This window comes from Mauremys reevesii, linkage group 5 (assembly GCF_016161935.1).
Source record: "Mauremys reevesii isolate NIE-2019 linkage group 5, ASM1616193v1, whole genome shotgun sequence".
NCBI classification, from domain to species: domain Eukaryota; kingdom Metazoa; phylum Chordata; order Testudines; family Geoemydidae; genus Mauremys; species Mauremys reevesii.
Genome location: NC_052627.1, coordinates 101,798,292 through 101,825,429, shown reverse-complemented (window position 1 = coordinate 101,825,429; position 27,138 = coordinate 101,798,292). Strand labels below are relative to the sequence as shown.

General features: G+C 40.4%; 1 long non-coding RNA gene across 1 annotated transcript in view; it reads left to right on the top strand.

Moving 5' to 3' along the window:
* The window catches only part of LOC120406942, a 45,262-nt gene extending 35,650 nt beyond the window's left edge, over window positions 1-9,612 (top strand). Inside the window, exon 3 of the long non-coding RNA XR_005599675.1 lies at window positions 9,446-9,612. This is a non-coding gene — a long non-coding RNA (uncharacterized LOC120406942). The remainder of the gene's footprint in view (window positions 1-9,445) is intronic.
* Window positions 9,613-27,138: the final 17,526 nt, after the last annotated feature.

The following is a 27,138-nucleotide window of genomic DNA, read 5'->3' as shown; positions in this document are numbered from 1 at the left end:
TGAGGACTGCAATTCTGCCAAATATGACCCACAAAAGATCAACCAATGCTGACTGCAACAACTCTGCTAATTGCTGCAATTCCATTAACAATGAGGATAGATTACCTTGTGGATAAAAGGTAATAGCAGACAACCTCAGTGCTGACAAGACAAGGAGCTGTTGATACCTCATAACCCCGAATCCCAGTGGAGAACTCTGCAATGACAAAAGGATTATGTTGAATGGTAAATATTATGCAATGACAGGGTAATTACATACTAGTTTTCTGTCTTGTAAATGACAGTGATATCATTACAACTAAAGAACTGTAAGTTACAAGGAATTTTCTGAGTGTTATTTAATGACTACAAAAGAAACATTTATGGCATATGTAATTTGTGTCATTGCCTGGCATGAACTATGTAACCCTGTAACTACTGAGTAGTTGTTATTTGATGTGAGCAAACAGGCCCTTTAAACTGATCTGCCCTTCAGGTGCATAGCAAATAAAGTACTACCATTGCATGCTACAACTACAGCCACATATAATGCAAAACAATCCCCCCATCTTTCCCCTTTACAGAAGTGGTATTTCTCCATAGTCACATCAGCTCTTATGCCTAAATGAAATCAGCTAACTGATGATGGGTCCGCTGAGCAGCAGCCAGGATAAGGAAAATCTAATTGTGCAATAGCTTGCCTCTACTATGTGATCTTACTGTCATTACCCTTCTCCTCCTTCCCACACAAATTGCCTTCCATTTTTTTTTTACACCCATTTATACCTTGTTTCAAATTACATGGTACATTTTTCAGGACAAGGACTGGGTCTTCCTATGCACTGATACAGTATGTAGTACAATGGGACACTGATCTTTCCTGGGTCTTTGGGTGCTATTGGAATACAAATAATAAGGCATAGTAAGAATAATAATGATGCTTCTGAACTATTGGATAATTATACTCCACAGCCAACCCATACAGAGATAAATTCTGCAGTGCATGATACTGAGGCAATTCCACTTATCTCACTGGACCAGCACAAGAGTAACAGAGCAGAACTTGATACCAGTACAGAGTAACTGTGAGGGAATATTGCCAAGAACAATATTTTGATCATGTGACAAATATTTCATCTTTAATCAAAACAAAATCTCTAAACTTAAATTGAAAGAAAAATACATGTAACTGCAGGCCTGTCAATAAAGCACAATGGGTACAGCAGTCATGAAAATACATATATTCTCGTACAGTGTATTGATAAATATAATGATGTACATAAAGAAAAATACCAAGGTGAAATAATTATATTTTGTTTATGTTTTAAACAAGTTTTCATCACTATAAAATGCTGTTACTTGATTTCAGTATCAGGTTACTGACCATAACTTCAGGCAGTGGCTGATGTTAATCCAGTATTTATACTTTATAGAAAAGAGAAAATGAATGGGTTTTATGCTTCTTTTAAAGTAATATGGTATAGCTAAGTTATATCTACTATTCATTTAGACTATGGTAGTGCCTCGCAGTCCCAGTCAGAGATTGAGGCTCCATTGTGATAGCTGCTGTACAAATGAACAACAGACACTGCCCTTAAAAGCAAAAATCTAGGATTATGGCCACATGCAAGAGGCAGTGGATAAACAGACAAATTGGGGCAGGGTGGAGGACAAAGTATAAAGATTGGTGTATTTGCATAAGTTTCATGTCTCTGTGGTCATGATAGTCATGGGTGGCCACCAGCTTAGATTGTTCTATTTGATAGAAAATGAAAGACTTATTCACTTGTTATTATTAGTGCTGCTTTCAGGAGGGACTATGCCACATTATGAGAATGTCCCCTGACTCCTCCCCTTTTCCTCTGGAGATGTTGAGCTTCCAAGTAATGCTTGCAGAGAATCTGACAGATGCTATGCAATAGGGGTGAAGCCTCTGCATACCTGTGTTTTCCTTCCACCCAGCCCTGTGCTAGCTCTTCCTGGGTTTCTTGCACACTGCCTGGCAGAGAGGAATATATGCACTAAAAATTCTTCAGATAGTATGTACATACCAACATTTGAAAATGTTGGCCACACATTAACTCAAATAATTATTAGGAAATAGATGTGTTTTGCTTCATTAACTAAATCTTAAGCAATAAGATTTCATAGACTTAGTGACTCCAATTTTTTATAGTCATTAGAATGTTACCACGGCATGAACCAGGAGGAAGTAGTCATCAGCTAAATTCCATTTGAATTCACCACAATATACCATCAAGTATCTGAAAGCTGAGTGATTCCTCATTTCTTATGCAACAAAAAAGGTGGAAAGCTGTAGAATTAGGGCTTGTCTTCACTACCAGGGTAAGTTGACCTAAGTTATGACACTCCAGCTACGTGAATAACTTAGGTTAACTTTCCCCAGTGTCTTCACTGTGCTGCGATCGACTTACTTTACTCTTCTCAGAGAGGTGGAGTACCAGTGTTGACGGGAGAGCGCTCTGCCGCTGATTTAGCAGGTCTTTACTACATCTGTTAAATCAACACCCCTGCATCAATTGCAGCAGTGTCAGTCTCCCTGGCAGTGAAGACAAGCACTTAGTCTGACAAAAAGCAAATAGGCCAAATCAAAAACTGTTAGTCAGCATAGCTCCATTGACTTGACTGATTTACACCAGCTGGGAATCTAGACCCTAGAGTTTATTCAGTCTTTACTCCAACTGAAGCTAATATGTGTTTGACTGAGGATCTAAGGATTTGTCTATGGATTAAATAAGAATTTAGGAAGAACTGAGTATTTACGGCCTGTTCCAAGGCCCATTTAATTCATTGAGTTCTGGATCAAACACTTAGCTAATAATGAAGAAAATATATTTAGGTAGATATAAAAGGGTGTGAATGTGAATGCAACATGTTTACAAAGCAAATAATTTAGGGCATAGTCCTGTTCCCATGTCAAATCTCCAATTGAATTCAGTGGTGGAGGATCAAGGCTTTATCCAGGTTCAAAGTGTGGCTACTAATTTTCTGCCTTGTGAAAACATCAGAGATTTTGCATATGACACTGCTGACAGTGAACTTTTAAAAATATGAGCCAAATAGTTACATCACTTACTCCTATTAACATGTCCTTCAATTTATATTAAATAGCCACAAAAAAGTATTTTGTATTTTGGTTTGCTGAAAAGGTGAATATTAAAAAGGAGTTTAGGCCTAAAACATTAGCCATTTTAGCATTTTTGTAATATGATGAGAGATCAATATTTTTAAGTCTACTGCTCTGTTGCCAAGAAGTCAGAAAATAATTCACAAAAAATAGTGTTTATAAAGCACCTATTGTGAATAGTAAAGTGTAGACCAGCAAAGGGTGTTTAAATACTATACAAATGATATATACCTATGTTAGTTTGTGCCAGTTTATTTATAAATATATGATAGGGTGGTTACTTATTATTTGTCAAATAGAACAAAACAAAATTGATAGGAAGGGAGTTTTATTTTCTAGAGTCTAGGAAGGTATTGCTAACAATAAAACAAACACCATACAGAAATTACAGTATCTTTAAAAGTACATGACAGAGACCTGTTAAGATATTAGGAGGTAATGGATATACACTACCCTTGAGGATTGATGAGAAAAGAGATTGTTACTGTAGTTGTGAACAAGCATCCAAATCACAAAGTGATAGCCAGAAGGTCATTCCTTAGACTCATTGCTCCATTCCATGGAGAATACAGATTCCAGTAGAAGATTCTTTCATACTTAAGCACTGATCTGATACATCAAATGATGCATGATGGTAAGCAAGTTATATGTACCACAGCCATCCATTTTTCCTAAAGGGAGCCTCAATTTGGCCTTTCATCGTAGGCTTTTTCAATCAAAGGGTCATTTTAAAATAAGGGTGAGAAGAGAGTAGGGCAACAACTAGTAATAAAAATGACTATTTGGAAGAGAGTATGTTTAGAGAGGGTATGGTGGAATGGAGTGAATAATACCTTGGTTTTTTGGCTTCTTGTAGACTTATCATCCCATGACATAAATTCCTCTTATTTTTTCCCTTGTTGCCTTTATCCTGCTACCATATTTTCTCCTATTTTTAAAAACTCAATAGGAGATTTCTTGGCACCATGATTAGGAAAGATTTTTATAGTAAAATCCAAATTCCAGCAAAACTCAGCTTGTGCTGTTACAAATTAAAAGACATTTGCCAAACTGTAGATGAAATTGAGTGTGTTTCCAGTGGACCTGTGTTGAATTTTAGTTTTTGGCTGAAATCACATTAAATGTGGTTATTTGACATGGTTTCAAACCAGATCAAATCCTAAACCAGGAAAAATATACAGATTCTGACTTTCAGCTCATTTAAATCAAACAACTGAAGCAAAACACAGGAACTGAAATATTTCCTACTGTACATCAAATCTATCAAGTTTCACACAGAACTAGTAAAGTTATATTCAGTGACCCGGTTGAATGTTTGCTAGTTATTTCAGCCCACCACTCCTCTGAGGGAGGAATTTTGCAATAGCATGATTAATTCCCTCATTTCATTCCATTTTTGCATTGCTTTTTATTTACAAGTTTCAGCTGGGATCAGGAACAGAATTACTAGCACTGCCAAACCCAACCATTAAAAAATCATTAATTATTCCCCCTCAAAATGATGAGATTTTTAACAATGATATATGTCAGGTTCTTTTTATTTGCCCTCTTGTTTTTGAGTTTTTAGCATTTAAGTTTCCAAGATTTTATTCTCAACCATGAGGGCTAGAAACTCACCAAAAAAAAAAAAAAAGAAAGCTGAGATTCTCATATTTAACATGACCTCAGACGCTGGAGCTTTAATAAAAAGGACAGATATTGTGAGACTCCTGATAAAATTGCAAAGGTTTGAAACAATGAATGATCTGAGAGCCTACTATTCTCTAGAGCAAATAAATAAATCATGTGCAGAAAGATATAATCTGCAAAATCTGAATTTGTCTTAACTACCTCTGACTCACTTGGTGCCCCTCAGGATGTAAGCCAGCACTCAGAATGAGGTCTCTCCTGCCATCTGTTGATAAATTGGAGTAAAAGACCTCATGAGCAGGCTTTATTTCCATAGACACACCTACTTTGCCACAGTGATCAATTTTGACTATATTGGGTTAAAATTCACATAAGTCTGGAATACCAGAATGACGAAATTTTCTTATCCTTTCTGTAAGAATCTAGGTATAGTCAAAATGCTTTATTTACACATATTATACAGAAGAAAAAATAAATCTATGCTAAAAGGACATTGTCAAGGTTCTAAACTCAGGCACTCAAAAGTTAGGAAATGACACAATTAAGGTCGACTGTGCAACCTTAATTCAGCCCCTTCCTGTGTATGCATCATGACAGTGCTTCTCAAAATCGGTCCGCTGCTTGTTCAGGGAAACTCCCTGGCAGTCCGGGCCTGTTTGTTTACCTGCCACGTCCATAGGTTTGGCCAATCGCGGTTCCCACTGGCCGTGGTTCACTGCGGGAAGTGGCGTGGTCCGAGGGATGTGCTGGCCGCCCTTCCTGCAGCCCCCATTGGCCTGGAGCGGCGAACCGCGGCCAGTGGGAGCTGCGATTGGCCGAACCTGCGGACGCAGCAGGTAAACAAACAGGCCCGGACTGCCCGGGGGGTTCCCTGAACAAGCGGCGGACCGGCTTTGGGAAGCACTGCATTATGATACAGACTTTAAATATGTTATCATGTACTGATTTTTCCACAGGACTCCAGCCTCATTCAGTGCTCACTAAAGAAGCAGCAATTCAATGTTTTGTTTTCTCTTCATTGTTCAATATGTGGTCTCAGGCCTTATTTACTGCACACTATTTAAATCCTGCTTTGAACAGAGAATTATTAATTTCCTCACAGGCTTTTCTATGGCCCTCATCATTAGAGCATCAAATATTAATTAATTTACTTTCATAACACCCTGTGAAGTGAGGTGGTAGGTTTATCCCTATTTTACAGATGGGTTGCTGAGGCACAGAGAGATTAAGGAAAAAATGTTTCTCTTAATTTTGGGTGTTGAGATGAGCGGGACCTGATACTAGTCAGAGTACTTAGCACTGTATATCATTTTCTATGTTCAAAGTACAACTTCCATTAAGTTCAGTTGCAGCTGCGTGTGTCAGCACTTCTTGAAATCAGATTCCAGGATATCCAGAAAATGAGAAACACACAATTAGTGACCACCAGTGAAATGTGTAAGTGGCTTGACTAGCATCACAAGTGGCAGACACAGGGATAGAATCTAATTTTTCATCATGAGATCCTCCTTCCTTTTCTTCCAGTCCCCTGCCTCATTCACTACTGGGGGAGGGATAGCTCAGTGATTTGAGCATTGGCCTGCTAAACCCAGGGTTGTGAGTCCAAGCCTTGAGGGGGCCACTTAGGGATCTGGGGCAAAAATCTGTACATGGTCCTGCTATTGAAGGCAGGGGGCTGGACTTGATGACCTTTCAAGGTCCTTTCCAGGTCTAGGAGATTGGTGTATCTCCACTTATTATTATTTACTGACCTTCCAACTTCTGCAGCAAATAAGGCAGGGATCCTACAGACAAGAGTCTCTTTTACTACTAGCTATAGATTTTTGTAAAAGTGAGATGGAGCAATTTAAAATAACTGTTTAAATTAAAATTTGTGGACATGTTACATTTCAAACACAATGTGAGAAATAGATTTTCATTCAACTTACAAATAATAGTCAAAAGGTGCCAAATGCCCCTTTTGAACACTGACAGAATTTAAAATATTCCAAACCCTGGCAACACACAAAGTTTCATGTAAAAACTTGAAATTTAAAGTCAAAATCACATTTAAAGTTTAGTTTATTTTCTAATTCCTATCAACTGTGTGTGTGTCAAATGGAAGTGGGACTGGTATATTGAAAATTATCTCAAATATTATGCAAGTATTTTTCATGATGTAAAGCTATTATTTTGGGCAAGTGTGTGCATATCAGCTTCATTATGTCAAAGATAGGCAGGGAAGTTCATGGTGTCTGAAATCTAGTGGTTGAAGAAAAGAATATTAATGCAATTGGCCTGATGAAATATTCACTTCTTTTTTTGTATTAGCCACTACCTAGATGTAAACCACAGTGATTAAATAGTCACTATAGTCAGAAAAATGACTATAAAATTAGCCCTTTCTTACTCAATGAATCTACTCTGAGTGTATTCTGAATTACAGCCCGCTTATAAGAGGTGGTCAAATACAACTGATCAACCTACAGCTTGGGGAAAATACCTGATTCCCTATATACACATGTATAATGAAAACAATATATATTAAAGATTCAAACTGCTTAAGCTATTTTAATATAACTTGTGTAAATGTAAAAGCAACAAAGAATCCTGTGGCACCTTATAGACTAACAGACGTTCTGCAGCATGAGCTTTCGTGGGTGAATACCCACTTCTTCAGATGCAAGTCTTGCATCTGAAGAAGTGGGTATTCACCCACGAAAGCTCATGCTGCAGAACGTCTGTTAGTCTATAAGGTGCCACAGGATTCTTTGTTGCTTTTACAGATCCAGACTAACACGGCTACCCCTCTGATACTTGTGTAAATGCAATTTCTTTTTTACAGTACTTTAGGGATCTCCTCAGTGGTTACCTTACATGGAGCCCTAGACAACTGGCAGACAGAGGGGGAGGCTAATGTGTATTCAAGTCATTTAAATCATCATCAGACCCACCATATTATCTTAGCACTGGAGGTGATTGGGATGTGAATCCACCTCTTATGATTACCTATAGTGCTATTGCCCTAGCAACCTGCTCTGGTATTTTCATTTCAAGTACTCTTTAAATGCATTGCATCATCAATCAGTTATGGTAAGAGATGGAGCTTCAATTGGAAAATAACAGGAGAATGGACCCAGTTAGATGAAACTGAAGTTAAATGACCTGTGTGGTTGATATATATGATGAATTTTCATGTTATTATCATTTCAGAGAGACATGTTTGTCCCTCAGAAATGGCTGAAGGTGGTAGAAGCAGCTCTGCATTTGAGTGGCACTGGGCATTATTAATATTTGTTATTTGTATTATCATAGCACCTAGGGGCCCCAGTCATGAACCAGGGTCTCATTGTGCTTGGTGATGTACAAATACAGAACAAAAAGACAATCTCTGCCCCAAAGACCTTACAATGTAAGTCATCCTGAGGAGGGCTGTGCAATCTTTTGTTTTGTTTACAAGGAGTTGTAGCTGCTAGCTGACTGATTGATAAAACATGGGAAAGATAAGTTATTTTGCCCCCAGATATTGCCAACTCTTCTTGTAATGCTAAAGAGTACTCGGTATTTTTTTTTCCTAATTATCCCATATTGCAAAAATCTATTGCCATTCCAATATGAGCTAACCATAATACATGAAGGCCAGAATTTTCAGAAGGCTCAAGCTACACACCTCATGCCAGATTTTCAAAATTGCTCAGTTCCCATTTAGCCACCAAAATAAATGGGCTGTTTTTGAGATGAGCTGAACACACTGGATATAGACTTCTGAGTATTTATCGCTGGTGTTGCAAGGGCTAGGGCAGTGTGCTGAGCAGTTTTGAAAATGTGGCCCTTATTTAGGTATTTAAATGGAAATGAGCCAGTTGTAAAATCTGGTCCAATTCTAAAATCTGGCTTTTCTGTAGGAGTTTTGTCTCAGCAGACATAGGTGGTGAGGTATTACCGTGAGCACTTGCTGAAGGGCAGATTATCATACTTCTGCTCACATCGAATAGTATCTTACACCACAAGTAGTCTTGGTGAATATCACTTATGGAATAAGGTATTAGTCATTTTGAATAAGAGCTCACAGTACTTTGAAGATGTAAAACACAGTTCAAACTTTAATGTTCAGCTTTCCTTTGTGAGAAAAGTACATTTTCACCCAATGTTTTAAATGGGACACCTTCAAGCTACATAATTGTAAAGGGAAAAATAGAGTATGCGAATCTTTCTGGAAATGTGCCTAACAGCGCTGCATGGAAAATGTATGACTGGAAATCATAGAAATGTAGGGCTAGAAGAAACCTTGAGAGGTTATCAAGTCCAATTCCCTGCACTGAGACAGGACCAAGTATACCTATTCCATCCCCAACAGCTGTTTGTCTAACTTATTCTTAAAAACTTTCAATGATAGGGACTGCACACCCTCCCTTGGAAGCCTATTCCAGTGCTTAACTTTCCTTATAGTTAGAAAGGTTTTCTAATATCTGACCTAAATCTCCTTTGTTGAAGATTTAAGCTGATTACTTCTTGTCTTACCTTCAGTGGACATGGAGAAAAATCGATCACCATCCTTTTTATAATAGTCCTTAACATATTTGAAGATTATCAAAAAATGATTATAATCCAAATGCACCAAGAGCCTGATCCAAATCCCATTTATATCTATTGGAGTCTCTTCATTTATTTCAATGGACATTAAACCAGATCTCTATTTTTTTTATATAGATTGTCACTAATTCAGTGTTCCAAAGTCCTGATCGGGAGTGTGAAGAAGTTCTTTCCAGGGTAATGTAATGACGCTGTCCATCTCTGTGGCACTCTGTCTTCTCAGGATAATTATGTAGTCTCTTCCTTCACAAAGGACTCTGGTGTAGATTCAAGCTGTAGCCTACTACCACCACCTGTTTTGTGTAATGTTTATCGTATTTTTAACACTGATATATTTGTGAGAATGTAAATAATTCATAAGGATTCCAAAAAGTGGAAATGCTGCAGGCTATTTTGTTTCATTGTGCAGTTTCTGTTGGTGGATATGTGTTGGTAACCTAGGAAACCACTGAAGATGGAATTTGTAAGCTGAAAGTTCATAACTATATCAAACATTAAGAAGATTTCACTTCTAAAAAGTTTGTTAGGAAATTGTATGTTGATAGTTTGTTTTATTGATGTAGGAAAAATAATTCTACTTGCTGTGCATAGGATTATTTAAGTGATAGAATGTTGGGGAGCTATGCTGTATTTATATTTATACTGACAACTTTGAAAAAAAAACCTTTTCTGGAAAAGATTTTGTTAAAGAAAATTCTACATAAATCTAGGGTCTGATAGTCTCTTTAATTACACCAACTTTATATTGGTGAAACTCCACCAAAACTAATGGACCTGAACTCGTGCATTTGCTAATAGAGTATCTATCTGATGTCACTATTCTCTAAATGGTAGCACAGAAGACAACAAGATAAGAGGTTCTAAAAGCAGAAATCATGTTTAAAGCAAGGCTAAACTAATATACAAATGGCAGTAAACATATGAAATAAGTTATTGAGGTGATGAGGAAAATAAGAATGTAGATAGACTCAAGTTAGTCCTAGATGTTGTTCACCAGAAAAGGAGGAGATGAAAATGTATGTTGTAAAGGCTAAGCCTATAACAGGAGAGGAAAGTGATCAGGAACAGTCAGCATGGATTCACCCAGGGCAAGTCATGCCTGACCAACCTAATTGCCTTCTATGACGAGATAACGGGCTCTGTGGATGAGGGCAAAGCAGTGGACGTGTTATTCCTTGACTTTAGCAAAGCTTTTGATATGGTCTCCCACAGTATTCTTGCCGGCAAGTTAAAGAAGTATGGGCTGGATGAATGGAGTATAAGGTGGATAGAAAGCTGGCTAGATCATCAGGCTCAACAGGTAGTGATCAATGGCTCCATGTGTAGTTGGCAACCGGTATCAAGCAGAGTGCCCCAAGGGTCGGTCCTGGGGCCGGTTTTGTTTAATATCTTCATTAATGATCTGGAGGATGGCATGGACTGCACCCTCAGCAAGTTTGCAGATAACACTAAACAGGGAGGAGTGGTAGATACGCTGGAGGGTAGGGATAGGATACAGAGGGACCTAGACAAATTAGAGGATTGGGCCAAAAGAAATCTGATGAAGTTCAACAAGGACAAGTGCAGATTCCTGCACTTAGGATGGAAGAATCCCATGCACTGCTACAGACTAGGGACTGAATGGCTAGGCAGCAGTTCTGCAGAAAAGGACCTAGGGGTTACAGTGGACAAGAAGCTGGATATGAGTCAACACTGTGCCTTTGTTGCCAAGAAGGCTAACAGCATTTTGGGCTGTATAAGTAGGGGCATTGCCAGCAGATTGAGGGACGTGATCATTCCCCTCTATTTGACATTGGTGAGGCCTCATTTGGAGTACTGTGTCCAGTTTTGGGCCCCACACTACAAGAAGGATGTGGAAAAATTGGATAGAGTCCAGAAGAGGGCAACAAAAATGATTAGGGGTCTGGAGCACATGACTTATGAGGAGAGGCTGAGGGAACTGGGATTGTTTAGTCTGCAGAAGAGAAGAATGAGGGGGGATTTGATAGCTGCTTTCAACTACCTGAAAGGGAGTTCCAAAAAGGATAGAGCTAGGCAGATGACAGAACAAGGAGTAATGGTCTCAAGTTGCAAAGGGCGAGGTGTAGGTTGGATATTAGGAAAAAAAATTTCACTAGGAAGGTGGTGAAGCCCTGGAATTTTACCTAGGTAGGTGGTGGAATCTCTTTCCTTAGAGGTTTTTAAGGTAAGTCTTGACAAAGCCCTGGCTGGGATGATTTAATTGGGGATTGGTCCTGCTTTGAGCAGGGGGTTGGACTGGATGACCTCCTGAGGTCCCTTCCATCCGAAGAAGTGGGCATTCACCCACGAAAGCTCAGGCTGCAAAACGTCAGTTAGTCTATAAGGTGCCACAGGATTCTTTGCTGCTTTTACAGATCCAGACTAACACGGCTACCCCTCTGATACTTAATTCTGTGAAGTTATACAATAAAAGTCACTTGCTCTCTCAGGCTATGTCTATACATTTATGTAAGCCTAGGGTTAGTGAGACTTGAATCAGCCGACCCATGTCAGCAAACCCTGGGCTTGAACATCTACATTTCATTTTAACCCTAGGTTAAAGATTTTCTAACCCATGCTTGTACCTAGGGCTCTCGCATCCAGACTGTGGGACACTGACCTGAGTCAAAGTAACCATATCCCAGAGTGCCAGAAGGCCTCCACAATGTTGACACTCTAGCCTAAGGAACATGGTGCACAGTGGAAAAACTCTACTGTCTACATTCATGGACAGGCTGGTACACTATTCTCACCAAATGGCATGGACATGAATGGTATTATGTACTTGGTGGTGGGGGGCCCAAGGGGGGAGACTGACTCATTTTTGGCAGGGAGCAGTGCTTGGGTAGGGGGGGGGGGTCTTGATTACCATACAATGTAAGTCAGAATGACATGATGGAAAATAAATTTGTGGTTGGGAGGAAAGGGGTTGCACAATGACTTTGTGAAATGACTTGATCATATCGGTCTCTACTGAAAACCCTGGAGGCCCTCTGATAGTGGGTTTGGATAAACATTACATCACTTGCCCTGCAGGAGGAACACCCTGAGTGGGACACACACACACGGCATCATAGTCACCATCCCTGTCTAACGTCTCCTAATCCCAGCCAGGGCCGGCTCTACAGTTTTCGCCGCCCCAAGCAGCGCGCCGAATTGCCTCCACGGACAATGGGGGCAGTCCGTGTGCCCTTAGGGCAGCAAGCGCGTTTCCGTGGTGGCGGCAATTCGGCGGCAGCTTCTATGTTTAGCTGAAGCCGCTGCGGACAGCTAAACATAGAAGCTGCTGCCGAATTGCCGCCACCGCGGAAACGTGCCTGCCGCCCTCAGGGCACACGGACTGCCCCCGCTGTCCATGGTGGCAATTCGGCGTGCTGCTTGGGGGCAAAACAACAGGGACTGCCGCCCCTTGCAGATTGCCACCCCAAGCACCAGCTTGCAATGCTGGTGGCTGGAGCCAGCCCTGATCCCGGCCCAGCTGAACTGATGCAGAAACAGCTCCCAGTGTTCAACCACAGGTGCTTTCTTACGCCCACTTTACTAACAAGTCTCGAAAAGCAGCAACGTCTAGCTAATAATCTTCAATTCTTAGGCATCCCCCAGGGATCCCAGAAGTAGTGCTTCTTTCCCCACTCCATTCCTCCCAGGGTGCATGGCCCCTGGCCGCATGACCCACCTGGGGGATCACTGCTGTCCTCCCAAACATCCCATCCTTTAAATCACACATACATCCTAGCCTGGCTGCTGCCAGCTGCAGAGCACTGAAATTCATCCTCAGGGCTTGGTGTGCAGTGTGCTCCAGCATCCTCTTGGGATCCCTTATATCTGCCCCTGCTGTCCACTGGGAGGCTGAGGGGAAGTTTTGGTGCTGGCTCCCATTTACCAGGGCCGGCTCTAGGCACCAGCGTTCCAAGCATGTGCTTGGGGCGTCCCTTTTCAAGAGGCGGCACTCCGATCTTTTTCTTGTTTTCCTTCGGCAGCGGCACTCCGGCTTTTTTTCCTTTGGCGGTGGCACTCCAGGTTTTTTTGTTTTTTGTTTTGCTTTGGGTAGCAAAAACCTGGATCCGGCCTTTCACATGCAGCCCCAGGGAGGGCAAGGGAAGCCCGGAGCAAGGGCCAGAGAGCCAAGAGGAACTAAGAGCTGTTTTGCAGGGAGGTGGAGTGGGAGAGCCCCCAGCTCAGCCCAGCCTGGGGAGGAATGACACCATTGGCTGGGAGCTGCACCCTGCCTGTCAACTTTGCTCCTGGGGCCTCATCAGTGCAGAGCAAAGTGCAACAGTCACTTCCTATGTCTTACATACCACACTCCAGAAATATATCAGTCTTTTTTTCAACTGCATCACATTGCTGGCTTATTGTTAATTTGTGATATTATCCCCTATATCCCACAGATCCTGTTCTGCACAAGAACTGCCTAACAAGTTAGTCCCCATTTTGTATTTCTATATTTGATTTTTCCCTTCCTTAATGTAATACTTGCATTTGTCTTCATTGAATTTCATCCTGTTGATTTCACATCAGTTCTCCAATTTATGAAGATCATTTGGAATTCTAATCTTGTCCTTCAAAATGCTTGCAACCCCTCCCAGCTAGATGTCAGCTACAGACTTTATAAACATACTCTCTGTTCTATTATCAAAGTCATTAATAAAAATATTGACCAATACCAGACCCAAGGCATACCCCACAGGACTCTAATAGATAAGACCTCCCAGCTGGACAGGGAACCATTGATAACTATTCTTTGAAAATATTCTTTCAACCAGTTGTGTGCTCATCTTACAGTTATTTCATCTAGACCACCTTTCCCTAGTTTGCTTATGAGAATGTAATATGAGACTATGTCAAAAGCCTAACTAAAAATCAAGATATAGCATATCTACTGCTTCCCCCACCTGTTAGGCCAGTAACTCTGTCAAAGAAAGAAATTAGGTTATTTTGGCATGATATATTCTAAACAAATCTATGTTGGCAATTATTTATAACCCTGTTATCTTCTATATGCTTACCATTGGTTTGTTTAATAATTTGTTCCAGTATCTTTCCAGGTATCAAAGTTAGGCTGACTGGTCTCTAATTCCACAGCTCCTCTTTGTTCCCTTTCTAAAGAGAGGTACTGTGTTTTCCCTTCTCTAGTCCTCAGGCACCTTACACATCCTCCTTGACTTCTCAAAAATAATTGCTAATGGTGTCAAGACTGCTTCAGCAACTTCTTTAAGTAACCTAGGATGAATTTCATCAGGCCCTGCTGACTTGTATTACTGTAGCACCCATATACCTCAATGAAGGATCAGGGCCCCATTGCGATAGGCACTGTACACATGCAAGTGAAATATTAAGACAAACCTCCTAATATACTTTCCTGTCTACTAGCATAGTCTCCCTCACTGCCTATATCATAAATTCACTCATCTCCATTCACTTCTTTCCACCACATACACAATGAAAGAGCCTGGGGACGTTGGCACCTCCTGAAGGCTGTTAGATCCTGGGTCTAGGCAACTGAGATAAGCAAGTTCCAGAGATCAAGACTCCTTGTGTAGAATATTTTGCAGCCTGCATCTTCCTGGCTCAACCGCCAGCCTTGGTGCATGAAACTTTCCTCAAATCACAGGAAAAAAGAGAGATAGAAGTGGTCATTCCAGTAGAAGAATGCAATCTGTTTATGACTAGTGTTACTATAGACTAGATTGTTACTCATAAATGTAATTACTGCTGAGAGTTATTTATTATGTCTCATGTTTAAAAAAGCTGAAGGGTTTTCCTGAGGAAAGAAACATTCATCAACATCATCTCTTCCTCTGTCTTGGGTCCATGATTATATCAACAGTATTTTGACTTCTAAGAACCCTCTGGCAAAGTTAATGTTGTAAGACTAAACATTTCATTTTGCAAGGAAACATTTAACTAACCAAGAAAATGCATTCTGTTGTAATAATTTATAGTAACAGTGGAGAATCAGGACAAAGTCAGCTGTTAGAAATAAGATGCATTAGCTAAGTGGATTTGTTTCCCATAGGTACAAAAGATAAATAAGGCTTGTTTAGTTGGGTTTTCTAACTAGTTACAGCTGTAGGGTATCTTTATATTTTATGACCAATGCTTTTACAGAGTAAAACAGAAACAAATAGAAAACATTCTTCTAGTGGAGGAAGGTGGGGCTGAGTATGTGGGTGATATACAAACTTATAATAAATGGCAGTCCCTGACCTATATATTGTGCAGTCTCTTGCTTCATTGTGTTGCTAGATGTTCACACACTGCCATCATGCAACTTGAAGTACTGTGCCTGTTTTTAACATGAGAGGTGTCAGAAATTTGATGATAAATTCAAAATCGTCTTATGCACACACACACACACACAGATATATAGAGAGAAACAAGGAACTGGCAGATAGGATTCCTAGGGAACAAAGAGTATTCTCCATGCTCACCTATGTAAGCAGCTGACATGAGCCTTGCCATTCAGGGACTATACTGATTGTTAATTCGGTATCTTCCTGTGTAGTGACCTTCACAGTAGTAGCATTCTTTAGTCAGAAGGGCCACCATTACTGCCTGATCTTTAGAAGTGGGCTAACTTATATCCTTAGCCCTGCTCATGGAACCCAAATATGTTCCTTCCATAATATAGTTGTCTTCAGTCAACCAAAGTTAAAATCATATGCTAATAACATGTACACTTAAAATAATACTCTTATCTTAAACACCATTTTTTAAATTGGCGATACTTGAAAGACAAAGGGAGAGCTGGAAGCAGGAGGCAGTGGCTGGTCTGGTGGAAAAATGGTCTTCTGATTGAACCACTGGATGGAGACTCAGGAGAGCTATATTGTACTCTCCACTATGCCACGGCTTTCCTATATGACTTTGAGTATTTATCTAGGTGTCATTTGTACAATGGCTATAATACTTCCATACATGGCTCTGTAGCAGTGAATATCTTTCATGGTTCATCTCTCTTGCAAGGTCACCTTTCAAGTTCAGTTCCCTTCCAGGGTAATAAAAAGTCCAGCTAAATAATCCAACAAAACATCCAAACAAACAGTTTTTCTGCTTGCCTTCAGGACTGGTTTTTAGTCACTTCTGGTCTACTTTTAAGGCCTTCCCAGCTCCTTTATAGAGAGCTACTCTCAGGCTTTTTCCCCTGAGGTCTGTCTCATGGATACTATTCAGCTGAGTTCCCTGTTGTCTGCCACTATTCTCACAAGCCTGCAGAGTTCTTTGCTTCTTTAGCCAAGCACTGTCATACTATCACCTGACTCCGTTAGTCCCATTTCCTCAGTTGGAGAGGAAGATAATTATGGCATACAAAGGCTAATTGAACAGGACTGGCTGGCACAAGATTGCCATGCCTTTAAAGGAAGAGTCTGTATTGTTACACAGAATCTTATGAGAAAATCCTATTTATATAAAGAGATCCAGACTCTTTGCTCTTGTAAACCAGCACAGCTCCACTGAAGTCAATAGGAATTAAGCATGTGCTTAAAGCTAAGTATGTTCTATTGGGCTGTCATGAACAGGGATAGATTGCGAGCCCTGACATGGTGTAGTTGAAGTGGGGAGAAATCGGATTTGTATAAATGGGATTTGGATATGAGTTCTTCCCCAGGGCAGTCCATAGTCACACCATCCCTAGATAGCAGCAGCGTGTAATTGAAGAAGCTAGCACATTGTCTCTATTACATATATTAGGGCTAAAATCCTCATTTTCACAAATAGTATTTAAATTAAATACTTCTCTTTTTTCAGGGAGGGGAGGCTTGGAGCATGGAGTTTAAGCTATCCTCTTATGCTGGATACCCCCCTCTTCCAGGGCACGTCTGAAGCACATTTGTGTGGAAGCAATAAGAGGCCTACACTGCTACTGATGCACTGAACCTGTCAAATAAAGGGCTTCATACTCCAGATCTGTCAATGCAGCTACTTTCAAGAACACTACAATTTAGGAAACAAGTAATTATTATAAGCACCTTTTGTGCACCAAGTAAAAGCCAAAGAATCTATGCCAAGAGGGTCTTATATTGTGGGGACTTGCGATATAGTATGTCTTTGTGTTTGGGACCCCTTCAATGGGGGTATCCTTCAGTCAGGGCAGCCATTTCACCCTATTATTAAAACACTATTGTTCCAGCCTTGCAAATGAAAAGAGAAGACTGTTTATGTAAGTGGTATAATATTTCTCTTTTTCCAGCCATTATCTTCGTAATAATCCCCATCTCTGTTGGGAACCTGGATCACAAGTTGCTTCCTAACACACAGACATTTCAACTAAGCCATCAGGCCAGCTAAACTTACAACAGTTAGGTTATATTTTAAAACTAACCATTTGTGACAGCTTTAATTTATATAGTTTGTTTTAAAGAGAAAGGGCAATTTTAATTCTGCCCTTTATTAAAGGGAAACTTTATATACAGCAAATTCATTCCTAAACCACGTTTATACATAAATCTCTTTACTGACAAATGTCTATGTTAAACATCAATATCAAATGCCACGTTTCTTTCCATGACCTCCAGCCACACACCATTCCACTGTCAAAGACTCCTGCTCAATGCCAGATCCGGAGACAGAGTGGTCACCTCCAAGCGACCCTGATCGGGTGGACTGGAGGTCCTTCTCTGAGCAGTGCTGGCTGATATGCCTCAACATAGACCTTACCAATCTAGATGAGTCCCTTGTTCAGGAACTTGGGAACTGTCAGTGTTCAGCGGAGCGGCATCAGTAATCTAGTGATCTGCACCTCATGGTGCTCGATCAGTACCAGGATGTAGAGCGGGACCGGGAGCTGGAGCAGGCTGGTCATTGGGAGGAACTCCCCGACTGTGGGGATCTGAATCTTGGTAATTGGCATCGGTGGGTCGGTGACCAGTGGCCACATGCAGATGATGGTTCGAGCAACTGGTGCTGAGGCCTTGGAGACACCAAATGCGGTCTCAGTGCTCTTGCCAGGGGGCACATGACTCAGCAGGTCTGCACCAGGTTACTTGCAAACCATGCCTCAAATACCGCTGTCAGTGCCCAGTGTCTGGAGACCAGAAAGGGCTTTGTTGCACCTGCCTCCTGGCTTCCATGGCGTAGCAGCTCCAAGCGGGTGAGTGCTGGCGGGACATCCCCCATGATAGGGAGTGTTGCAGCTGAGGTGGGGACGCACAGTAAGGTCCTAAGGCAGGTTTACCCCTGGACTGGGATATAGCTGGAGCCGGCATGGGCAGCACCAGTAGCATGAGGATCTCCAATGCTGCCTGCAGGGCCTCGGGTATGAACAGGACATCTAGATCACAGAGGCCCTTATCACTGTCCAGGGTGGCAGGCATAGTATGGGATGGGCTGCACCGCTCAACTTGAGCTGGGGCCTGACACCCTGACGGAAGTGTTCAGCCACCTAGCACGGGTCTTGGCTCCCCTCCAGCCCTGTCCTTTCCCTTACGGGAAGTGGGAGATCTTTCCCTTGTGGTCCTCTTCAGCTTCTTGGATGGGGAGGGGGATCAGTGCTGGCTTGAAGACGGCGCTGGCAGGGTGCTCAGCACCGACACTACAGTGCTTGGGGCCGAATCAAACCTCTGGTCAGGTGCCAGGGCTAGCGCCGACTCCATTAGGAGTGCCCTGAGACAGATGTGTCTCTCCTTTTTAGTTCTGGGTTTAAAGGATTTACAAATGCAACACTTGTCACTTATGTGTCCTTCGCCTAGACACCTCAAACAACTAGCATGAGGGTCGCTGGTGGTTATAGGCTGCTTACAATGATCACATGACTTAAAGCCTGGGGACTGGGGTATGCCCAGTCCCTAGGCTGAGTCCCATCAGGGACCAACTAAACTGTCACTAAGGGAACTATTAACTACTAATTTTTTTACAACTATTTTACAGGAAAATGTTCGGAAGGAACACTGAACGAAACACAATACTAGTCGAAGCAGCAGATGTTCCAGCACCATCAATCCAGCCAGATTGGCCAAGGGTGAGCTGGCAGTGCCCTTATACAGTGGCATGTGCACGCCACTCCAGGGGGTACCAGAGCTGGTCTCCTACAGATACCATTGAGGGAAAAACTTCCAGCACTGGTGAATATGGTGAGCATGCACACCAAATATGGAATGGACATGAGCAAGCACTTGAAGAAGAATGTGTGATTTGTAAGACACAGGAACTGAAGTGGGTTTGGATATTAGTGTTGCCTTAGCTGGTGCTTTCCTGGACTTTCAGTGGTATTTACAGTCTTCTATTCATCTGCAATGGAAGGCTGCAATATTATATTTATGCCTCTGTGCCATGCTGTGTGAGGCTATAACTCATCTACCAAGCAATGGGGTGGGTCCTTTACTCGCTGTCTTCCTCTTCAGCAGCCTTCAAGCCGCCTCACGCTCTCCTCCCTCCATACCAAGGCTCCAGACTCTGCTACTCTCCCTTAAAACTTTGTCTTTGAAATCAAGTTACAAATGAGCCAGTAAATTCAATAAATCATTCCCCAACCCAGCAAAAATAAACCAGCTTCCCTCACCCATTCAAACCCAACTCAACTATTACCCAGAAAATATCAGAGGAACTAGATAGCTCTTGTTGTGTGTCCCAGACTTCAAGCATCTCACCCTCTGGTGGACCAAATGTGGGGAGGTAATTATTTTTGATCAAAGTTCACAAGTAATATTTTAATTTAAAGAATTAGTCAATAGAATCTTTTTTAAAATAATCTACAAATGAAAAAAACAACAACCTAATGCATTTGCTATTAACAGCAGACCTTGGAGAGAGTTCATTTAATGCCAAAAGTTAATGACAATCTTGTTCTAAGAAATTGCTGTGGGAGTGATGCCTTAAAACTAGCTTTGTAATCAGTCGGAACACATTTAAAGAGGATTTTATTTGCAAGCTTTAGTCATCAATCTTGCCTTAAATCTATAATCTCTGGTGAGTTGGTCACTTCGTCAGCAAAGAAGAGTAATTTCTACACCAGCTATTCACCCTTTGCCAAAGCGATGTAAACTGATTGATCTGTCCCAGTTTACACCCTCAGGACAAAGTTGGTCTATTGGCCTCTATAATCCTGAATGACAGCATGGATTACATCATGCACAGCATCTAAATTCACTGGTATTTGCATTCTGGTGACTATGTTTTCAAACTTTTTACTAAATAATTGTTATCCCTACCTACTGTAGGCATAGCACTTTACAGTCAAACAGGCAATGGACATGGCACCTGTCCTGAGGAGTTTACAGTCTAAAGGTCCACTCCTGTCTATGATACTGCTAATGGCTCTAAATTCACTATAACTTCAATAAGAACTGATGAGAATGCTGTGTGGAGCAGGGAGGAAGGGAGGGAGAGATAGGGCCTGTATACAGGAAGGGTAAGAGTTATGTTTAGCCATTCATCGTGTGATTAGAAAATGCCTTCCTGGATACTCCTAGATTTTTAATAATTGATTTTATTTATTCAAATATTTTATAAATATTGAAAGCATTTCTTAATTATGCAATGGAATAAATCTACACAAAGTTATTACTTTTTATCATACGACAGCAATAGCTTGAACATTTTTTGTTAGATTTGGAGTTTTTAGTCCTGTTCTAATGCAAGAGCTTCTGGCTGGCCTCATTAAAAACCTAAATTTAGCAGGAATCAATAAGTTATTGGTGGTATAAGGATCAGTTCTTTTCCTGTTCTTTATTGATAAAAATGTGGAAAGATCAGGGTAATGTGCAGTAGAATGGCTTTTCATTGATAGTTCAGCAACAGCTTTTAGCAAGTAAGCATATTCCTATACAGCCTGATCCCAATGCAACTCAAGTCAATAAGACTCTTTCTGCTGATTTTAATGGACTGTGGATCAGGCCCATCAGCATTAAGGGCCAGAGTTTTACAAGATACTTAGGCACCTAAAGATGAACATAGTCACTGAGTGGGATTTTCAAAAACATATAGGTATCTAACTCCCATTTCCACTAGGCATATATATGCATCTTTATGTGCTGAAATACCTTTAAAAAATCTGTTTGTAAGGCCCGCAGTTTTAAAAGGTTATACACAAAAAACCCTGAGCCTGTGGAAGTTGGGGATATGCACACATTTTGCATCTAAACTGGATTATTGTGAACATAATAAAAACTATGGGTCCAAGCTTTTAAGGTCAAACCTTACAGTTCTTACTCAGACAAAAACTCCCTTTGAGTTGAATGGGAGATTTTTGCCCGAACACTGTAATTTAGGTTAATTTAAATTACTATACCTGAACATGTAATACTTTTTTAACCTGGCTTCTAAAGAAACATTCACAATAGATTATTGCCAGTGAATTTTTTTCTGGTCAGGAAACAGTTACATTTTTGGTAAAACATGGAATTTTTCAAATTTTAAATTTTGCTCATTGTCATTTCTCTACTTGAACAGAAACACATTTTGCTCTGAATTTATTACAAATGCATAGCCTATTTGTTTTCAAGTTCATTTCCCCTGGGATAAAGTGGTAGTAAATGGATAATCCATGGGTTGATTTCACACAGTTGGGTATCCCAGCATGCAATGGGAATAGAGCAAATGAAAGAATCGGGACATTTGTAACAGAGCTCCCTGCAGACTCGTTATTGGCAGTGCCACAAACCATTACAAAACTACAGACCTGAAAGCTCAAAAGGCACGCTGTGGGGTACCGACTTTTCTGAAATATTCAACAACAATACACGGGTTAAATAGCTAGAAATTGCATTGTGTCTTACTATGAGTTGTGTTAATTTAGCTTCTTATGTAAACGACTCATACCTGTAACTTTCTATTACAAATATCTTAGCTTATATGGATGTAGTTGCATTGTGTCTTTGAAAATGCATTTGGAAAGGTGAAATTGTGGGTGACATGACTTTCACCCTTTTAGGATCTACACCTCTGTTTTGGATGAAAGAAACTGAGAAAATAACAGATATACAGCTTTATTACAGATCAGTATGTTGTAATTCAGAAATGAGATCTAAATGGACAAAACAGCTCTATGTAGCTGTCAATCTAGGTTGGAATCTCTGCTTCAATTTTTGGAAATATTTAATCTAGCTGTGCTGCATATAGAAATACCTAGAATACTTTTCCTGTTCATCTTTCTTTCACAGCCATCCCAGTGTCTGAAATCTCATAAAAAAACAAAACATGTCATAATATCAAGGTTCTAAAATAGTTTTTATAATTTGAAATTATGTATTCTGAAAGTATATTTTCTCATTTTTTAAATAAAGACAGAATTGTAATAATTAAGACCTTAGAAAAGTAGTTTTCCAATATATCGATACAATCTAAAGTCCAAAGCATCCCTTCAGTTTGTGTATTTCCAAAGGGACAAAAGTTTTATAATTTTGCAAAATCAGAAGTGACCTATTGAAGAAAGTGATATTACTTACAAAAGATTTTATGTAAACTGACATAAGTACTGAGAGTGGAAAAGTTGCTCATTATGCTGTACATGACTTCATGACTTTTTTATGATCAATTATGGCATTCTAAAGACTCAAACAAACCTTCATTTCTTACTTGTGTACCTTATCATAAGAATATAAGAATGGCCAAACTGGGTCAGACCAAAGGTCCATCTAGCCCAGTATCCTGTCTTTCAACAGTGGCCAATGCCAGGCACTTCAAAGGGAATGTACAGAAGAGGTAATCCTCAAGCGACCCATCCCCTGTCACCTATTCCCAGCTTCTGGCAAACAGAGGCTAGGGACACCATCCCTGTCCATCCTGGCTAATGATCAACCTATCCTCCATGAATTTATCTAGTTCTTTTTTGAACCCTGTTATAATCTTGGACTTCACAACACTCTCTGGCAAAGAGTTCCACAGGTTGACTGTGCATTGTGTGCAGAAATACTCCTTTTTGTTTGTTTTAAACCTGCTGCCTATTAATTTCATTTGGTGACCCCTAGTTGTGTTAGGAGAAGGAGTAAATATTTACTTTCTCCCTATTTACTTTCTTCACACCAGTCACGATTTTATAGACTTCTATCATCTCTCCCCTTAGTTGTTTCTTTTCCAAGATAAAAAGTCCCAATCTTTTTAATCTCTCCTCATATGGAAGCTGTTCCATAACCCTAAAAATTTTGTGTTGTCCTTTCCTGAAACTTTTCCAGTTCTAATATATCTTTTTTGAGATGGAGTAACCAGATCTCCATGCAGTATTCAAGATATGGGTGTACAATAGATTTATATAGAGGCAATATGATATTTTTTGTCTTATTATCTTTCCCTTAATGATTCCCAACATTCTGTTCACTTTTTTGACTGCCACTGCACATTGAGTAGCTGTTTTCAGAGAACTATACACAATGACACCAAGATCTCTTTCTTGAGTGGTAACAGCTAATTTAGATACTATCATTGTATATGTACGTTTGGGATTATGTTTTCCAATGTGCTTTACTTTGCATTTATCAACATTGAATTTCATCTGCCATTTTGTTGCCCAGTCACCCAGTTTTGTGATATCCCTTTGTAGCACTTTGCAAAGAATTCATTAAGTTTCTCCGCAATGGCCTGCTCGCCCTTGAGTGCTCCTTTAGCATCTTGATCATCCAGTGGCCCCGCTGGTTGTTTAGCAGGCTTCCTGCTTCTGAAGTACTTAATTCTTTTTTTTAACTATTATTTTTTGAATCTTTGGCTAGCTGTTCTTCAAATTCTTTGTTGGTGTTCCTAATGATGTTTTTTACGCTTCACTTGCCAGAGTTTATGCTCCTTTCTAGTTTCCTCACTAGGATTTAACTTCCACTTTTTAAAGGATGCCTTTTTGTCTCTCACTACTTCTTTTACTTTTGTTGCTTAGCTATGGTGGCACTTTTTTGGTTCTCTTATGTTTTTTAATTTGGAGTATACATTAAAGTTGAGCCTTTATTATGGTGTCTTTAAAAAGTTTCCATGCAGCTTGAGGGGATTTCACTTTTGGTGCTGTATCTTTTAATTTCTGTTTATCTAACTTCCTCATTTTTGTGTAGTTCTCCTTTCTGAAATTAAATGCTACAGTGTTGGCCTACTGTGGTTTTTCTGACACAGGGATGTTAAATTTAATTATATTATGTTGTCATTATACATATTATCATGTGACATTTAGCAGTTAATGCATATAGCTGTTTCTAGTTTTTAGGATCTAATCCTGATGGGTAGCAGTCTGGAGTGGTCAGTTTCCATAGTGAAATTGCCACGCATTTCTCCAGTGACAGGGCAGCTCTCATTCTCGTGTCCTTGCACCACAGAGCTGGGTTTGAGCTAATCACACAGTCCCATGAATGTGCCTTTCCTCATGTGAAAGTTCTGCAGCCATTGCTCATCATCCCAGATGTGCATCACGATGCCATCCCACCACTCAGTGTGTGTTTCCCAAGCCCAAAAGCAGTGTTCCACTGTGGTCAGCACCTCCGTGAATACCACAAGCAATCTCATGTCATAGCTACTACGTGTGGCAAGATCAATGTCGCACTCCTCTTGCCTTTGTAGTTTAAGGAATAACTCCACTGCTACTCATGACGTGTTGGTCAGAGCGAGCAGCATACTGGTCAGCAGTTCGGGATCCATTCCTGCAGCCCGAAGAGGCAGGGCGCACGGTACACAAACCGTTCAAAGATAGTGCCAAATGTGGACAGAAGCACAGGGATTGATGGGATGCAAACCAATGCATCAAGGGGCATTGGGACTGGATGCCCCAGGGCCCCCTATACCTTCCCACAAGTCTTAGCAGCAAAAGAGAAAGAAGTGCTCTGTGGGACAGCTGCCCAGAGTGCAACACTCTGAATAGCTCTGCAAGTGCCGCAAGTGTGAACACGCTATTGCACAGGCAGCTGTCAGTTGTGAACACCCAACAGCGGTTTTCCTTCTGCACTCTCTGAGCGATGCTGTAACTGCCAGTGCTGTAACTTTGCAAGTGTAGACAAGCCCTAAGTGTTCACTTTTAGGTACTGCTTTTAAATTCACAAGGATTAATTGTTCACCACCTGATTTGTTTGACTGGCACATCCATTTTTTAAATGTGAAATCCAGTTGAGTACATACCAAATAGTAATTGTAAAATAAAGATTCTATAAGATACTTTAATATATATTAAAAAGACTTAGATGCCTTTCATCTAGAGTGGTTTATACACACACACACACACACACACACACACATACACTTTACCACTTTATATGAAAGGCATCTCTCAGTCTTTTTTATTTCATTATTTTATTTATTATTTATTCATCTTTTATTATTTATTTTCAAAGTATTCCCAAGTCTCAGTGACAGTGTAGCCAAAGTTTCCATGGAAAGTAGTAGGAGGAGGGAACATTTTGTGTTGGGGGTGTTGTAACAATTATTATAAAAATATCTAGCCTAAAATTTTCTCCACCTACACTCCTGATAACTTTGGCATCTTCTAAAAAACACAAATTTAGATGAAGAAAAATGACTTTCTTATCATTCTGCCCCTGATCAGATGGTCTATGATGGACATGCCCTAAAGGTCAGTTGACTGAGGCTTTATTAAAAGGGTTATGTGAGTTCCTGTGTCAAGGGACCTTCTTGGAGAACATTTTGCCAGAAAACGCTTCTGTGTTATTTGAGTCAGCTCAAATTCAAGCATTTTTCCTAACTGTAACTACAGTAGTATGGTAAAAGAAGAGAGAGAGAGAGCCATTTAGGCAATGTTCCACTCAATGCTACAAGACATAAGTGACTTAGGAACCTAAGGGTATGTCTACACTACCTGCCGGATTGGCGGGCAGCCATTGATCCAGCGGGGGTTGATTTATCGCATCTAGTCTAGACACAATAAATCGACCCCTGAGCACTCTCCTGTCGACTCCTGTACTCCAGCTCGGCAAGAGGCACAGGCAGAGTCGATGGGGAAGCATCAGCAGTCGACTCACCTCTGTGAAGAAATCATGGTAAGTCAATCTAAGTCAATTTTTCTATACAATTTTTTTAAAGTATAGATTTCTCTATACAAATCTATTCACCCCTAATGGGAGTCTTGAAGAGACTGAACAGCTATTAAAAACAGAAACTAGATCAATATAGCACCTTTAAAATGTTCCTATTATTCACAAATCGCTTTTGAAGCTAGTGGTTTATCACCCACAGTTTTTATTACTATGACCAATTCTTAAGTGCCTCTACATGTGTGTGAAAATAAGATTTGTGCTTACAGTTAGGTGGAAAAACTATTCTAATTAGAACTAAGGTGTTAGGTGGAAACGTCCACTGATTGTACTGCAAATTGGCACAGAAGGCATTACCTAAATTAATGTCTGCTCATTTGGGAGCATAAATAGATTTTGTTTAACAAACACTTCATCCTGAAAATAGTGTAGGCCTAACTTGACATGAGTAACTTGACATAAGTAAGAATTCATTCATCAGCGGGCAAGACTGGGAAAGTAAATGAAAGAGTAAGTTGTAAAGAAGGGCATAACAAGAATTAGGCTGGAGTCAGCCTAGCTAAGATAAGAATGAACACCTTGGTGCTAGGGACAGAATAAATCTAGACTGTAGAACAGGTTATACATGAACAGAGCATGCTGTACAGGCATTGGTTCCTGGAAAGTAATTAAGCCAGTCATGAACAGTGTGATGCAATGTATAGTAAGGAATGAAAGTGTTAGTAAAGGTAAATGTAAAAGAAAGTTTTCTTGTATAGCCTGGGATTTGTTACGTACACCTCATCCACTCCCCATGTTTGAGCCTGGCCAGCATGGGTATAGTGTTGCTATATGCTGTAATGGACCAGGATGAAGGCTGTCTTGTCTAGTAGTCAGAGCATGAGTCAGATCTAGTGGGCAGAGAATGTATCTAGGTTGGGA